This window comes from Hyperolius riggenbachi, chromosome 8 (genome assembly GCF_040937935.1).
Source record: "Hyperolius riggenbachi isolate aHypRig1 chromosome 8, aHypRig1.pri, whole genome shotgun sequence".
Classification (NCBI taxonomy): Eukaryota; Metazoa; Chordata; class Amphibia; order Anura; family Hyperoliidae; genus Hyperolius; species Hyperolius riggenbachi.
In genome coordinates, this window is record NC_090653.1 from 271,065,262 (window position 1) to 271,083,529 (window position 18,268).

The 18,268-nt window shown below is 44.2% G+C and overlaps 1 long non-coding RNA gene across 1 annotated transcript in view; it reads left to right on the forward strand.

Moving 5' to 3' along the window:
- Positions 1–11,219: 11,219 nt before the first annotated feature.
- The window catches only part of LOC137528564 (uncharacterized), a 189,823-nt gene continuing 182,774 nt past the window's right edge, over positions 11,220–18,268 (forward strand). The window contains exons 1-2 of the long non-coding RNA XR_011023424.1: positions 11,220–11,305; positions 15,044–15,261. This is a non-coding gene — a long non-coding RNA (uncharacterized lncRNA). The remainder of the gene's footprint in view (positions 11,306–15,043; positions 15,262–18,268) is intronic.

The window sequence follows — 18,268 nt, forward strand, 5'->3', positions numbered from 1 at the left end:
ACTGCTGCTCCATGCTCTGTACACACGCTGCTTTTCCATGCTCTGTACACACACTGCTGCTCCATGCTCTGTACACACACTGCTGCTCCATGCTCTGTACACATGCTGCTGCTCCGTGCTCTGTACACACGCTGCTGCTCCATGCTCTGTACACACACTGCTGCTCCGTCCAAAGTCAACTGTAGCAGGGAAAGAAAGTGGGCAGTGCTGTGAGCTGCAGGATGCCTGCAGATATTCTGGTGTCTCAATGTACGCCTCTCCCCAGACACTGCACTGGCCCTGGTCTGCGGGAGGATTCTGAGCAGCTGTAATCCCCTCTCTGTTTGCTTATGCACTGTTTTATATTTTGTCTGTGGCATTGTAATTGTAAAGCGACATGGATAAAACTGGCACTATATAAATCTATGTTTATGATAAATTCCTTAATTGTCGCATAGAGCTCATGCCTTTTATCCCAATAATGCAGACTGCTGTGAGAACTTGTGTAAAAATATTACCCGAAGGAACTGTGATAAGTTCCAATGAGTACATACAGCGACAGAACTCGCAATGCCACCCCAGAGGTCAGAACAGCATTTTATGTCTGTAGTCACGTGATTCAAAGAATGCTGTATTACTCACTCATTCCTGCATGATACTCCTCGCGGTATTCTGTTCTTTTGAAGCTCAATGTTCCCGCTCAAATCATCGGTAGAAGAAATTACAATATAATGAGGAGTCACTTCCTCTAGTGTAGGACTATAATGAGAAACAGCTCAAAAGGAATAAGAATAGTAGGCACATGATCTGATCTCAGGGTGACACAACATAAATTATTACCTTCACGGAGAAGAGGGACAAAAGGAGGACTCTTGTCTATCGCCGAATGTTTAAATGATGATAAGTGTGAAATAGATCAGGTATGCAATTTTAACCATATCTGAGTCAATTTTTTTTTAAAAAATCTTGCTATAATGACTAAAAGAGAAGATTATTCTCATGGGTGTTTATATGGTACTGACAGTGCTGGATTTCTGGAGAGGCTACAAAAGTCCGGGCCCTGTGTGGCTGTTGCCTAAAGGCATACCTCCAAACTTTTTGAGATAAGAAAGAGGGACACTTAAGCCACGCCCCTGCCACACCCCTGATCACGCCCCGTCACACCCCTAGTCACGCATACCATAAAGATTTCAAAAGAAAAATATGTTGTTTTATAATTCAAACCACACTGGTCCTTTCTATCTTGGTTCATTTTCCTTCATATTAACATTTTAAAATTAGTAATATATCATTTTAAAGGATGGGAATAAAGTTTAGAGTCAATCAAACACATTTTTTTTAGTAGAGAAATATATATATTTACATAGAAAGAGGGACAAAGTCCTGAAAGAGGGACAAATGAGGAGGAAAGAGGGACAGAGGGACAGGGCTCCCAAAGAGGGGCTGTCCCTCCAATAGAGGGACAGTTGGGAGCTATGTAAAGGGGCGGCTCAACACAGTAAAGGGGTTGTTGAATATGGAAGAGAAGCCTGCAAGTAGAAAAGGGAGATCTCACAATCGGCTGCTGCTGACCCCAGATGAATACACATCGCTGACAGCGAGTGTTTTAGAGGAGCCAGACTCCCGAATTCCTATGCATAATTTTTTGCACAGCAGCAAACAGATCTTTGCCTCAGAGCAAACATTGTCTTGACAAAGGGGCCCTGCGCGGCTCCGAAACGTTGGCCATATTTTTACATGGAACTAATAAAGATTGATTTTGGATGTGCCAGCTTTCTTCCTTGTTAGATCTCACAATCTGACTGAGCTGCATAGTCTAGGGTAATGGTGGGCACTAGAGATGGCTCGAACCTCTGATTTTAGGTTCGCGAACCTTGAACACGAACTTCCGCAAAAGTTCGGGTTCACGCGAACTTCGCAAACCTCAATAGACTTCAATGGGGAGGCGAACTTTGAAAATTACAAACATTTATGCTGGCCACAAAAGTGATGGAAAAGATGTTTCAAAGGGTCTAACACCTGGAGGGGGGCATGGCGGAATGGGATATACGAGCAACATCGCGGCCTCCATCAGCAGTTCTGCCGCATCAGTCTCCATTACGCCACTACCCACTGGCCGTCCAGCTGTTAGTGGGAGTCACGCTACAGAGGAGGTGCCTCTGCAGCAGCATCCGGCTACCAAAGCCAGAACCAGCACCTGACCCGGATGGTGGCCAACTACATGGGTTCCTACAGCGGGCTTGACATCGACACCCCTGTGGACCCCTTGGATTACTGGGTCAAGCACCTGGATATCTGGAGCGAGCTGGCACAGTACGCCCTGGAAGTGCTGTCCTGCCCGCCTTCCAGCATGCTGTCAGAAAGGTGCTTCAGTGCGGCCGGTGGAGTGGTCACCGAAAAGTGCTCTTGTCTGTCCACCCAGTCTGTGGCTTTTTTGAAAATGAACCAGGCTTGGGTGGTTGGTGAGTTCCTGGCCCCTGTTGTTGGCAAGAGGGGGAAATTAAGTGGCTGAGTAGGAATCACTATGCCTGTCTCACCACCCTTTACCACCACAACCTCGGCTCCTGGCTCCCTCCATCTTCATTGATAAGCCAGGTTCAAATTTTTTTTACAGCCATGGTACTACCAACACTAGGTGCCATGGTTATTATCTGAACACAATTGCTGTGTAATTTTTTTGGAGGTGTTTGTGCTGTCCAAGTTGTGGGGAGGCCCCAACTGCGGCAGTACGACTGCTTCCTGGAACCTCTCTTTTTTAATGTTTTACCTATGCCGTGGTACCAACACTAGGTGCCATAGCGATTATCTGAACACAATTGTTGTGTAATTATTTTGGAGGTGTCTGTGCTGTCCAAGTTGTGGGGAGGCCCCAACTGCGTCAGTACGACCGTTTCCTGGAACCTCTCCTTTTTATTTAATGTTTTAACTGTGCCGTGGTACCAACACTAGGTGCCATAGCGATTATCTGAACACAATTGCTGTGTAATTTTTTGGGAGGTGTCTGTGCTGTCCAAGTTGTGGGGAGGCCCCAACTGAGGCAGTACGACCGCTTCCTGGAACCTAGTCCTGATGTTAATTGACAGCCTTTTTTTGGGGGGGGGGGGGGATTTTAAGTCCCCACATAATCAATTAGTGAGTGTTCCCCTTTAAAAAATAATGATGCTACATGCCTCATTTACCCTAAAAAACGATTTAGAAGCAATTTAAAGGCCACTTCCGGTTTTCTATCTGGATATCCGAATCCGCCGGATACTGAGGTCGGATATCCGATTTGGATCGGAAAATTTTGAGCTCGGATATCCGACCCGGATTGGATAACGAGGTATCCCGATCCGAATCGGATACGGATTTTGAAAAGGGGTATCCGAGCAGCACTAAAGATACTGGTTGACTGCTTTCTCCTGTTGTAGCAGGGGATTAAACATCAGTAGCGTTGAATTCCAGCGAGTCGGGCTATCACAAATCAAGCACCTCACCGACAAGTTGTTTCTCCGTTGAATATCGGCCAAGCATGCCATGGCCATGTAAGACTGCCTGAAATGCCCACACACCTTCCGGAGAGGCGAAGAGAGGCATAGGAGCGCACACGCTACCTGTCCGGCCCAGTAAACTTCACATGCAGAAGTGACCAATGATCAGAGATGTTCGCCGGGCGAACAGTTCACCACATCTCTAGTCCTGAAGCAGTCCAGCTTCAGGACTAGAGATGTGGCAATTGGCGAACTGTTCGCACAGCGAACATCTCTGATCATTGGTCACTTCTGCATGTGAAGTGTACTGGGATGGACAGGTAGCGTGTGCGCTGCTATGCCTCACTTCGCCTCTCCGGTCTGGGCGGTCGCCCTGATCTGAGGTCTGTAAGTAGCACAGGCAGCCCCTGGCCATGCAAAGTGCCCAGCAAAGCCCCCCAGCCATTCAAAGCACCCAGCAAAGCCCCCTGCAAGGCAAAGCACCCAGCTTTTTTTATTGTTTAATAATACAGGGGAAGGGCGCTTGGGGGGGCGCAATTTCATTGTTTGCCATAGGCGCCATATTACCCAGATACGCCTCTGGCAGCATGTCATGTGAGAACATTGAATGAAGCAGAGTAAATTGTCGGGTGCTGTGCGATCATTCCAAATCGGGGGAGGGGACCGCATCCTCACAAGTTTGCCTCAGGCAGCAAAAAGTCTAGAACCATGGTTAAAGAGACTCTGAAGCGAACAAAAATTGCTATTTTTACCTCGCAGTTCACTTCAGTAGTCTCAGTAGATGTAAACCATTGCATCCCGAGCCAAAACGAGGGCTTTATACCCCCCAAATCTTGGTTGTGGATTTTGCTGCCCGGGGAGGGAGAGCTTTGAGCTGCAGCTCTGCCTCTGCTGACATCAATCGCCGTGCGGATCGGCGCCTCTCCCCACCCCTCTCTGTGAAGGAAGACTGAGAGGGGTGTGGAGAGGCGGAGATCCGCGGTGATTGACATCAGTAGAGGCAGAGCTACAGAAGAAAGCTCTGCCTCTTTCAGGAAGCGATGCCCGGATTGCCCCACGGGGATTTGGGGGGGTCTAAAGCCCACGTTTTGGCTCGGGAAAGCGGCGGTTTACCTCTACTGAGAGTACTGAAGCGAACTACAAGGTAAAAATAGCAATTTTTGTTCTCTTTAGTCTCTCTTTAAAAGGTACAGTTTTCCTACTGGCACACACCATTTTATTGTATGATAACTCCCCACTGAACCAGTATTATCAGCTTGACAACTTTACAGTTTGAAGATTTTGTTTCTGTTGCACTACTGTAACTCCAACTGAAAATTTCCACTGTCAGCAAAGCTTGAATGGTGACCCTTCTTGTTGTTGTATCATATCATTAGGAAGAAGCAGTCAACTGAAAGAAGCCATCGACCTCGGAACTGCTGTAGCTCACAATAAAAGAAAAACAACATAAAAACAAAAAACAACTGCAGGATCGTAAGCTCAGATTATTATGTGAATTTACTGTGGCTTCTCTTTTAACTGTAAAAAGTATACTTTTTATATCACGGAGCATTATAAATATACTTTAAGGGCAAGCGGCATATGTTCAGTGTAGCATAAGGAATCCTGAATACCATATACACAGTATGTAGAATATAAAGGCATGAAGATTTTTCAAAAGGAACTTGTCATAAGGGTGCTTAGATAGATACCATGTATTCAACATTGCTCTTCTCTCTGCAGTCTTGGATTTTTATGAGCCAGAAACACTCCATTTCAATACAAAGAGCTCCTACCACCTTGCTGTAAAGAACATGATAGGGTAGTGTCTACTGCTGGGCATCACAACTCGCTCTCTACACACACCACTTAACCTCCTCGGCGGTAATCCTGAGTCAGGCTCGGGGTGGAAAAAAGAAGCCAGAAGCTGTAATCCCGAGCATGACTCGGGATAGCCGCCGGGAGGTATGGGGAGACAGCGCAGCATTTCTAAACTCACCTACCCCGGGATCCAGACGCTGGCAGCCATTTTTCTTCTGGGCAGCACGGTGGCGTAGTGGTTAGCTCTCTCGCCTTGCAGCGCTGGGTCCCTGGTTCGAATCCCAGCCAGGGCACTATCTGCAAAGAGTTTGTATGTTCTCTCCGTGTCTGCGTGGGTTTCCTCCGGGCACTCCGGTTTCCTCCCACTTTCAAAAAACATACGGATAAGTTAATTGGCTCCCCCTAAAAAAATTGGCCCTAGACTACAGTACTTACACTACATAATATAGATATATGGCAATGGTAGGGATTAGATTGTGAGCTCCTTTCAGGGACAGTTAGTGACAAGATATATATATATATATACACTGTACAGCGCTGCGTAATATGTCGGCGCTATATAAATACTAAATAATAATAATAATAATAATAATAGTCCTCGGAGGCTTTCAGTCCCTCAGGTGAGATCAAATCTGAACAGATAGGGATCATTCATACAGCTTCCTGCTGAAATCCCTTACTATTAGTTTGGAGTGCAGCTAATACATATACTTACTTGGTGCTAAACTAGCCGTCTTGCAGTCTAGGACTAAGTATTTTTGAAAGAAGAGGTAGTGCAACGAGGTGGCAAACATGTCCCATATTTTTTTAAGATGCATTAATTTCAAACAAACATGTAATATAAAATTTAAAAGAAGCCTGAGGGGAGAGACACATGGAGGCTGCCATATTTATTTCCTTTTACACAATACCAGTTGCCTGGCAGCCCTGCTTATCTGTCTGGTCAGTAGTGTCTGAATCACACCCCTGAAACAAGCATGCGGCTCATCTTGTCAGATATTTGTCAGGAAAATATGATCTGCGTGCTTGTTCAGGGTCTATGGATAAAAATATTAGAGACATAGGATCAGAAGGGCAGCCAGACAATCTGCATTGTTTAAAAGGAAATAAATATGTCAGCATCCATATGTCTCTCACCTTGGGTCCCTATAAGAAAATATTATTTGTCATTTTTTAAATTTCTTATGTTGTCTTTGTGGTAAACGCAAATAAAGTGTTTCCCCAAAAATAATACACTGTTTTATATTAATTTTTGCTCCAAAAGATGTGCTAGGGCTTATTTATTTTCAGGGAATATACAGGATCTTCTAAAAAAATTAGCATATTGTGATAAAGTTCATTATTTTCTGTAATGTACTGATAAACATTAGACTGTCATATATTTTAGATTCAAATACACACAACTGAAGTAGCTCAAGCCTTTCATTGTTTTAATATTGATTATTTTGGCATACAGCTCATGAAAACCCAAATTTCCTATCTCAAAAAATTAGCATATTTCATCCGACCAATAAAAGAAAAGTGTATTTAAAACAAAAAAATTCAACCTTCAAATAATGATGTTCAGTTATGCACTCAATACTTGGTCGGGAATCCTTTTGCAGAAATGACTGCTTCAATGCGGCGTGGCATGGAGGCAATCAGCCTGTGGCACTGCTCAGGTGTTATGGAGGCCCAGGATGCTTCAATAGCGGCCTTAAGCTCATCTAGAGTGTTGGGTCTTGTGTCTCTCAACTTTCTCTTCACAATATCCCACAGATTCTCTATGGGGTTCAGGTCAGGAGAGTTGGCAGGCCAATTGAGCACAGTAATACCATGGTCAGTAAACCATTTACCAGTGGTTTTGGCACTGTGAGCAGGTGCCAGGTCATGCTGAAAAATGAAATCTTCATCTCCATAAAACTTTTCAGCACATGGAAGCATGAAGTTCTCCAAAATCTCCTGATAGCTAGCTGCATTGACCCTGCCCTTGATAAAACACAGTGGACCAACACCAGCAGCTGACATGGCACCCCAGACCATGACTGACTGTGGATACTTGACACTGGACTTCAGGCATTTTGGCATTTCCCCCTCCCCAGTCTTCCTCCAGACTCTGGCACCTTGATTTCTGAATGACATGTAAAAGTTGCTTTCATCCGGAAAAAGTACTTTGGACCACCGAGCAACAGTCCAGTGCTGCTTCTCTGTAGCCCAGGTCAGGCGCTTCTGACGCTGTTTCTGGTTCAAAAGTGGGTTCATGCTTCCATCTGCTGAAAAGCTTTATGGAGATGAAGATTTCATTTTTCAGCATGACCTGGCACCTGCTCACAGTGCCAAAACCACTAGTAATTGGTTTACTGACCATGGTATTACTGCGCTCAATTGGCCTGCCAACTCTCCTGACCTGAACCCCATAGAGAATCTGTGGGATATTGTGAAGAGAAAGTTGAGAGACGCAAGACCCAACACTCTGGATGAGCTTAAGGCCGATATTGAAGCATCCTGGGCCTCCATAACACCTGAGCAGTGCCACAGGCTGATTGCCTCCATGCCACGCCGCATTGAAGCAGTCATTTCTGCAAAAGGATTCCCGACCAAGTATTGAGTGCATAACTGAACATAATTATTTGAAAGTTGACTTCTTTTGTTTTAAAAACACTTTTCTTTTATTGGTCGGATGAAATATGCTAATTTTTTGAGATAGGAAATTTGGGTTTTCATGAGCTGTATGCCAAAATCATCAATATTAAAACAATGAAAGGCTTGAACTACTTCAGTTGTGTGTATTTGAATCTAAAATATATGAAAGTCTAATGTTTATCAGTACATTACAGAAAATAATGAACTTTATCACAATATGCTAATTTTTTTAGAAGATCCTGTATACTTGTATGAACACACAAGTTCCTGTGCTGTGTGTTGTCCTGCATTCCCCACTGTACCACCCCTTCCTCCGCTGAATACATCTCCTGTGTGCCCCAGTGTCCTCCTTGTACCTCTAGCTCCCTCCTGGTGTCCTCCTCTGTACCCGTGTCCTCTTCTATCCCGTAGCTCCTAACTGTCCCTCTTTTGGAACCCAGTCCCTCTGTCCCTCTTTCTTCCTCATTTGTCCCTCTTTCAGGACTGATATAATGTACAGATCTATGTAAATATATGTATTGTATTCCCATCATTTAAATTGATATATTTCTTATTTTCAAATTTAAATAGGAAGGAAAATAAACCAGGATAGAAAGGACCAGTGTGATATGAATTATAAAACAACATATTTTTCTCATGACGAGGGGTGTGCCACAGGTGTGATTAGAGGAGTGGCTTAAGTTTCCCTCTTTCTTCTCTCAAAAAGTTGGTGTCCTCTTTTTCTCCATGTCCCCCTATGTCCTCCATTGTTCTTCCATTCTCTCCATACAAATTTTTGAACAGAGGTGCCAACAAGAATAAAAACGTTTAAAACATTTTTTAAAGGGGGGAAGGTTTTGGTTGACTTACCTCCCTCGGAGATAAAAGACTGAGATTCGATATTTTAATTCCAAATAACATTTATTAGAGACAATCCCGCTTCATCAGGCAAATAATGGAGAAGACAAAAAAGGTCTATCTGTCTTACATTCTCCCCATGCCCTCCTGGTGTCCCCAGTGTCCTCCAATGTCCCCCCTGCATGCTCCTCTTACCTCCAGCTCCATGCCACGGTGTTCCCAAGCTTCAGCCTATGGGGATGAAGTACGGCAACTTGTGTTCCTGCTGGAACTGATGGTCTTGCAGGGGCTGAGACCACGGCTCCATTATTGGTTAAGGGCTCTGCCTCTGACACAGGAGACCTGGGTTCAAATCTCGGCTCTGCCTGTTCAGTAAGCCAGCACCTATTTCAGTAAGGAGTTTCTTGGGCAAGTCTCCTTAACACTGCTACTGCCTACTGAGTGCGCTCAAGTGGCTGCCTCACAAGCGCTTTGAGTCCGACAGGAGAAAGGTGCTATATAAATACTGCAAATACTGCAATTATTATTGGGCCAATCACTGCACTCGCTGAGTAGCAGCATGCCTGAAATATCTGCTAGGGCTTACTTTCAGGGGATGTCTTAATTTCGGGGAAACACGACATAATGTTTATGTCAATTCCAAACTATCAGATCCTGTTTAAATTTTTTATTTACCTTTTACACTGTGTACCAATTTGGAAATGGGGTCATCATAGCTTATTAATGCTAAAAGTTTACTTATCTTTCTAAGGAAAACTTTGAGTATGTTAAAATAAAAAATGCTAGCATGTAAGATCTACTGCAGAGGATGGGATTTTACTAATGAAATAGTTGACGTTTTACATCTCATGGATGGCAGGCTGTAATCTGGCTTTATATGTGGCTTTACACATAATGACCTTTCTTGGGCAGAACTGTCCGATCTAGGACTGGAGTAGCCACCAGTCTGCCTGGCAGGGTCCTGTCCCGTCACCCAGAATTAAGTGGCCACCCCTGAAACTCTGAGCACTGACGTCTCGTTAGAGGACAGAGGCATCATGGCCATCAGGTCCCCCTATAGGAGTCAAGATCCGCCCACGGGAAAATGATCTGTCTCATCTGATATCCCTCTCCGTGTCTCTCATCATCATTTCTCTCTTGATGTTTCAAGGGACTGTCCTGTGATATTATGCTTTCATAATGTGCCAGCATTGATGGCTCTTTCAAATGTCATCAAATTACTTAAAAAACTCAGAGGATTTCTGTACCCAACACAGAGGTACGCTACATAGGCAGACGTATGCGGACATGTGAGTTTAAAACAATGATGTGCTTTTAAACTTTTTATTTTCAAAACTGTGGACATTAACTGGTCAGTCTTCTCATTGAGGATTTGCCAACCTACCATTTCTAAATACATTTTTCTTAGGAGGACAGATGGGGCTTTCTTTTGAGGCTGTACATTTGTTTTAAGAAATAAGGAACATTTAGATATACCTGTACAGTATGAATGGGATGACCTGGTACACCAACTGTTTGCCTGATACCATTACCCTAACATCAGAGCTTGATCCATCGGATATTTTTTTGGCTGAATTCCTATAGGAATTCAGCCAAAAGAATATCCGATAGATCAAGCTCAGGTTACCAGGTACCAGGTTATCTTATTCATACTGTACAGGTATATCCAAATGTTCCTTATTTCTTAAAACAAATGTACAGCCTCAAAAGAAAGCCTCATCTGTCCTCCTAAGAAAAATGTATATAGAAATGGTAGGTTGGCAAAAAAAGGGTGCAGTTATTGATTAATACAGCACACCACGAAAAACCTGAAAATGGTTGGAGCATACAGAAATAAAAAAGTCTTAAAGAGAAACTCCGACCAAGAATTGAACTTTATCCCAATCAGTAGCTGATACCCCCTTTTACATGAGAAATCTATTCCTTTTCACAAACAGACCATCAGGGGGCGCTGTATGACTGATATTGTGGTGAAACCCCTCCCACAAGAAACTCTGAGTACCCTCCTACTCCTGGCAGTTTCCTGTCTGTGAACCTTGTTGCATTGTGGGAAATAGCTGTTTACAGCTGTTTCCAACTGCCAAAAAAACATGCAGCAGCTACATCACCTGCCAACAGTAACAAATGTCACCATGCAATAAATGTCAGAATGTAAATCAGGGATTTAAAAGATTTTACAATGGGCAAACACTGACTAAATCATTTATACATAATTATTGTAAAAATGAAGCACTTTTTTATTACATTACTTTCACTGGAGTTCCTCTTTAAAAGACCTATACTGAAGTAGTTAATTCTAAGATACATTTGTATGGATTTGGGCCCTGCCTTCACAGGGATAATGGTAGTTAATTATAACAACTGGGACAAGGCTATAAGATTTAATGTTTGTTTTTACCCTTTATATCATAAATAAAGTGGTTGGTTTGCACTCAGCAACTTCCTGTTCACTGGAGAGCGGTGGAAGATGATGTCACAAGGGTGTGGCGGAAGCGAAGGGAGAGAGACTTCAGCTGCGAGCACGGACTACCCAGCAGCTTTCCTTGGTAGGAATAGGATTACCGCTTCACATCTCCACACTGTGGTGCCATTATGTGGTAAGCCACAGCCTGCACACTTTCTACGGATGCCCATGGAAACACACACTGGGATAGAACAGGGGGCAGAGGATGGGGAGAAAAGATGGCACACAAAGTGACTCAGGCAGAAGATGGGGAACACACAGGGGCTCAGGACAGGGGACACATAGGACTGAGTTAATCCAGGTGTAATGATCGCTGCTGCAGCAGCTATTGCTGGAAGTAGTGCTGCAGCTCAGGCAGTTCTGATCTATTTCCATGCAAGCTGTATAGCTTTGTCTGTTTTTCCCTGCTGTCAGCTTGTGACTGATTATCATTCACCTGTGTGGGAATCTGCATGTCTGCTCCCATTGGATGACCTCAGTATAAAGATCTGCTTCCTGCAGGGTTTCCTTGGGTTTTTCATAGCTTCAGCTTAAGCCAGTCTTGCTGTCGCTTTAGCCCCCGATCGTGTTTCTTGTTATAAAGATACTTTGCTGGTCTTTGCATCATATATTGGTTCATTGCCAATATATATGCATACCAGCACGTTTATTATTTTCCTTGTATTTGTGTTACGTGATACATCAGTGTCGCTGATGTATACGTACACGAACTGTTTATATCCTGTGTGCAGTTAGTCAGCTTTCCAGCACGTTTTGGTAGGTTGCGCGTACCGTGACCACCCGTGCTGAGGTAGTTACCCTGCTCCTGGTTCTGTTTGTGGATTGCGTTCATCTCTGCGAAGAGATAGCGAATCCTTCTGAATCCTGTTCTGTTACTGTTTGTGGATTGCGTTCATCTCTGCGAAGAGATAACGAATCCTTCTGAATCCTGTTCTGTTACTGTTTGTGGATTGCGTTCATCTCTGCGAAGAGATAGCGAATCCTTCTGAGTCCTGTTCCCTGTGTTACTCCATTCCTAGTCAGCGTTCCTGCTTATGTCATATATCGGTTCATTACCGATATATACATATGTTAGTCAGACGTAACAAATAGTTTCATTGATAGCTGTAATTGTAATACGCTAGGAAAACATACTTATTGTATATTTATCTGTGTTACGTTCATCTATCTTAATCCTGCTATTTTCTGACTGTCCTGTCTTTGTGAGGCACGCCATCGCCGCATCGCATTGGCTGCCTCATTCCAGTCTGTCTGGTTTTGGACGCTTGCTGTCGCTAAGTAGCCGCTAGCTAGCAAGCGTTCATTCTGTCTACCTGTCCTGATCTCCTCAGTTCTGGTTTATGCGCTCAGCGCTACTTTGCGCTGAGACGTTATAACGAACGAAAGCATTGTTTGTGGCTGTCAGATCTGCACCGGCTCTGTGCGCCACAATCTCCTATTGGAGTCAGTCCTCCCCTCCACTATACTAGGGATAGCCTGTTTCCTTGTGCTAGTGTGTGTACCTCCTCCACGCCAGCTCATGCGTTGCATGCTGACTGTGGAGAATACACCACCAAGCCTCACACCAGGCTAATAAAGACCTCATAGCTTCACAATGAAAACTGGGAATGTAGGCTTTATGGGCTTCACAGAGAAACCGTGACCAAGAATTGAACTTCATCCCAATCAGTAGCTGATACCCCCTTTTACATGAGAAATCTATTCCTTTTCTCTAATAGCTCATCAGGGGGCTCTGTGTGGCTGATATTGTGGTGAAACCCCTCCCACAGGAAACTGAGGACCATGGTCTTGGCAGTTTCCTGTCTGTGAACCTCGTTGCATTGTGGGAAATAGCTGTTTACAGCTTTTTCCAACTGCCAAAAAAGCCAGCAGCAGCTACTTCCACTGGCATCACCTTCCAGCAGTAAAAATGCCACCATGTGATAAATGTCAGAATGTAAATCAGGGAAAATAAAGATTTTACAATGGGCAAACACTGACTAAATCATTTATACATCATTATTGTAAAAATGAAGCACTTTTTTATTACATTATTTTCACTGGAGTTCCTGTGTAAAGCCCCAGTTCAACCTACCAGCACAAAGTTGTTGTTGTTTTTTTGTTTTTTGCATTGCAATTGCACTGTAATTTTCAATAAATGTATTGGCTGGCTGGCTCCTCACCTGGTTCTCTTCTTCCTTGCTGCCAGCAGAGGAGGAGTTCATTTCTAAGCATAAAGCAGATCACCTGACCCATCCCACCTCCCCCCTCTGCTGTGGCCCTCAGCAATAGTCATTAGCCTTCTCACTCAATGTGTAATAAAACATTTAACATTTCCTTAACCCTCTCTAATGCGTTTATTAAAGCCATGTACATCTCTTGTCACCCTACTGCAATTGTAAAGCCATTATTTCCTACAGCTCTTTTATTAACCCTTTGATAAAGATATTGGGGACAATTTTGGAAGAGTTACGGTAAATGCTTTTGGGCACACTGAATAGGGAGATAAGAATCAGTGCTGGGCCGAAATTACGCATGAGCGTAATTACGCATCGTAATTCAATGTAAATTTACGCGTAAGCGTTACGCGTAACTTACGGTCTTACGCGTAATTATTTACGCGTAAGACCGTAAGTGGTATCGTAATTACACTGTCTACCGTAATTGCTAGGCATGCGTAATTTTACGAACACTTACGCGTAATTTTACGCGTAATTACTAACGTAAAATCTCCCATTTTCTAAGAGTAGCCAATCAGTCAACATCCTAAGCAACCAATAGTATCTTCTCCCGCCCTTCAGTATAAGCGTACGTTTTGACGCATACGAATGATATGTACGCAATAACTGTCACATTGACGGCTATTGCGTACATATCGTCCGCATGCGTCAAAAAATACGCATTAATGGGTATTACGGCACTACGCTTAACATCGTAGTGTAAGCGCCTTCATTACGGTATCCTTACGCGTAATTGCGTAAGTTTACGCGTAATTACAGTGATGTACCGTAGATAATTTCCTACGCCGTAACCGTAATTGTGTAATGCGTAATAGCGTAAAATTACGCGTAATGATCCGTAAGCGTAGATTTTTCCATTACGAGCAGCACTGATAAGAATTAACTCAGTTGTAGCACTGCATTGTGGGTCACAAAGAATTCAGGAGGAGGAGGTGGGTGGGATGCGGTGATTTGTGTTGCCAGGGAAAGACTGGCTGCTGCTGCCCCTCCCAGTTCCTCTCTGACTACCTTATACGGGAAAGGATGGGATAGAGGAAGGGTTTAGACAACTGTTCAACTGACAATGTGCTCTGTAATCCCAACAGGAAATGGGGCTAGTGGACCCGACCAGTCAGGTATTACAAAAACTACAAAAATACTGCCGTTTATTTAAAAAATGTGAGGCTGATTAGGGCTCTAATGGTCATATTACTGTTCATTTTTAATTCCTCCTGCTTGTTTATATATTATTATATCTGTTGGAACAAAATAATCCTATAATTCTTTGGCTATGACTGTAATCTGTGAAGTCAATAATTAACAAAATAAAAACATTTGATGAATAAACCCCTGAAACAAATAAGAAAATGAAAAGAGCATACCTAAGATTGGAGGGGATAGGAAGAGAGCTTTTGTCTCCCAGCACCCCTGCCTTGAACGCCACTTACCCCATCGGGCCCTCCCCCTCCCTCCCCCCCTCCCAACAGAAAACGTGAGTGCGCACGGCAATTTTATGGTTTTAGAATTGGTAATATCTCCCTGCAGACGCACACAAATAGCCCGCAAAGTAACCATTATCCTCCCACAAATGTCATTTTATTCACACCCAGAGAAAAATATTATTTCTTTCTGCGGTATGTAAAGTAACATAATATTATCTCATTTTAATACAGCGCCAGCCAAATACAAAGTACATCCCAGCATAAAAATGGTGAAATTATACCTGCTGAGAAGAGCTGTTACGCAAACCTCCATTAGGCAAATGGAGAAAAGGCGTGTATTACCTTGCCAAGAAGAAAAGGGACATTTATCTAATCTTCTGACATGGCTGCCATGATGTGACGCCGCTTTGTATGGGTGATTTTGGAGCGCTCTCCCTCTTTGTTTATGGGTGAGTAATGTCTCTTGTTAATGCCATTGTCCACTCCCTCTTATTGTGTTGTGCAGCACATTTAACCTTACATGTTGATGCTGGCATTATCGTGACGCACGGGTTTGTTCAACAGACAAAAACTGCGAATAAAGTTGTAAATACAGAAGGGCAGAATCCAGGGCAGCCAATCAGTATTTTCTTAAGTGAAAGCACAACTGGTGGATTCTTAGTTCTGCAGTAGTAATGGTAGAACTGTTCGCCAAACAAACAGTTGCCATTTGCCACACAAACAGTGCCAGAACCACAAAAGTTCCCGCCCGTCCTATACTTTCCTATAGGGCAAATGTTTTACCCTAAAGTCAGGTGGGACAGGATGGCCAATCCGATCTGATCACCACTCCTGGGCCACTCCCCCCTATAAAAAGCACAATCTCAGCGGCCATTTTCTTTGTGCCTGTAGTCAGAGTAGGGAGAGGAGCTGCAGCTTGCTGTGTTGCAGATACAGGGGCAGTGTTATGCTAGGTGCACACCATACAATTTTCTGATTTACCTGCCAGATCGATTATTTCCAATATGTACGATCTAAATATTGATCGATTTTTCAAATTTTTTTTAATCGTTTTTCGGAAAATCAATTGAAATTCAGATCGGACATGTTGGAAATAATCGATCTAAATCTGCCAGGAAATTGTATAGATAGATTGTATTCTGATATTGTGCTATGTAGCTGCTTCCTAGGTGCACTGCTACTTATAGTGCACTACTAGCTAGGGCCCACTCAACTTGTAGTGCATCAGCTAGCCCCCACCCCCCAATAGTCAGTTTGAAGAATTATCCTGACCACAAAAGTAATTGTGTGTACTTACATTGGCTGTATTGATATTTTTTTTCTTTCATTGTGGTGTGGTGTGTGTTGTAACAACAACACCTTTCTGTGCATTACTCTCAGTCAGTGTGTGGTTAAAGAAAGAAATTGACAGTCACTTACTGATTGTTGATTAACCAGCCGGGCGGTATGGACGAGCTCAGCTCGCCCATTACCGCCGGAGGCTGCCGCTCTTTTAATTTTAATGAAATAAAAAGGAGCACACGCAGCCGGCACTTTGCCAGCCGCGTGTGCTACCTGATCGCCGCCGCAGCGCAGCGATCCGCTGCATGCAGCGGCAAAAGAGGGTCCCCCCAGCCGCCCGAGCCCAGCGCAGCCGGACCAGACAGCTCCGGCCAGCACTAAGGGCTGGATCAGAGGCGGCTGACGTCAGGACGTCGGCTGACGTCCATGACGTCACTCCGCTCGTCGCCATGGCGACGAGGAAAGCATAACAAGAAGGGCTGCTCATCGCGGCCTTTCTTGTTACTTCTGATCACCGGAGGCGATCAGAAATACGCATTCGGAGCGCCCTCTAGTGGGCTTTCATGCAGCCATCTGGTCGCCAGCCTGGCGATCTTAATAGAACGCCAGGCTGGTTAACTACTTTAGGACCGAGGTGATTGAAATCTACGCCATGTTTTTCTGGGCTCCTGGCTGGCTGGGTGTAGACTTCAATCACCGCCCGCAGCGCGCATCTGCCGTTTCCATCACTCCCCGCCGATCGCGCCGCTCAAACCCGACGCAGCTGCAGCTCACAGGTTCTGCCTGTCTCTATGATGGCAGAGCCATGTGAGCCGGTCAGGAGCCTATTTTATTGTCATAGAGACGGCAGAGTCTATGTCACAATGATCTCAGCGAGCGGCGGTGACAGCGGTTGCGGCGGGTATGCACTGCGATTCATCGGGATTCCGTCGGTATTGTACCAGCGGTCTCTGGTCCTTAAAGAAAACCTGAACTGAAAATTAAAAGTCAAAATAAACATACACAAGTCATACTTACCTCCTGTGTAGTCTACTCCTCAATCTCTTTCTCCTCTCCTGCGTCCTGTTTGTCCACTGTGATCAATGGAATTCTCCGTCCTCCATTTTGAAAATGGCCATTACACCATAACAGCTTTCTGGTCAGCACACAGTTAAACTGTAACATCGCCCACTTGAGCCATAGAGAAACATGGACACATCAGTTCTCCTCTCAGCTGTAACTGACAGCAACTGATATATAACTGACAGCAACTGATATATTTCAGTTCTGACAAAATGTTGTCAGAACTGGAAGGGATCATTGTCAGAAGAAAATAGTGAGCTTCTGAGAGGAACTGATGGCAAGGTAACTATTGTACAGGACTCCAGGGATCGGTACTGGATGGGCGATATATATCGCCAGCGTTTCACGTGTGTTTTTTTTAGACAGCCCCAATGCTGGGAAATAGGGATCCAGGGTTTTGTTGGTAACCAGCAGGTTGCCAACATCTCTTATTTCTTTTCCCAGGGCCTGGATCCTGGAATAGATGGAAGGTTGGGTGGGTCCATCTATTCCTCCCAGCAATGGGGGCTGGACAATGAAGGTTGGTGGGAGAGGTTATTAATGCACAGGTCTCACACTGGGCGTTGGCTTTTTCCTGAGTCAGTTTGTGAGCTGTGAGGATATGTGAGCTAAGGCTGGAGTCTGTGCTGTACTGCCCAGAGACCTGTGGATTACAAAGACCTCTTCAGACTGGTAAAGAGTACCCATGCAAGGGTGCTGGACTGTATTGTGTATTTTGTACTGAAGAGAATCTATTTTGTTGCATTACTGCTGAAGATAAACTGCTGTTTTGTTTGCTGGCAAGAAGCCAAAGTTTTTGTTTGCTGGCAGGAAGCCAGTTTTGGTTTGACAAGCAATAAATAGACTGTGTTTTTGAAACTTTACGGCTGCCTCCCTGTGGTTGCATTGATCCCCAAAACCCCCGCATATCACAAGTGGTGGAGGATGCAGGCAAGCCGTTAAAGAGAGGAAAAAAAAAAAAAAATTTTTTTCTTTTTGAAAAACTGACATTTAAAGGGCCAGTATCATACTTGCAATGGAGGAGTTAGTGCGACAGCTGGCCTTAGCTACCGTGCAGTTGCAGCAAAGCATGGCAGTACAGCAGCAAGCAACGGAGGCACAGTTGTCAGCGCT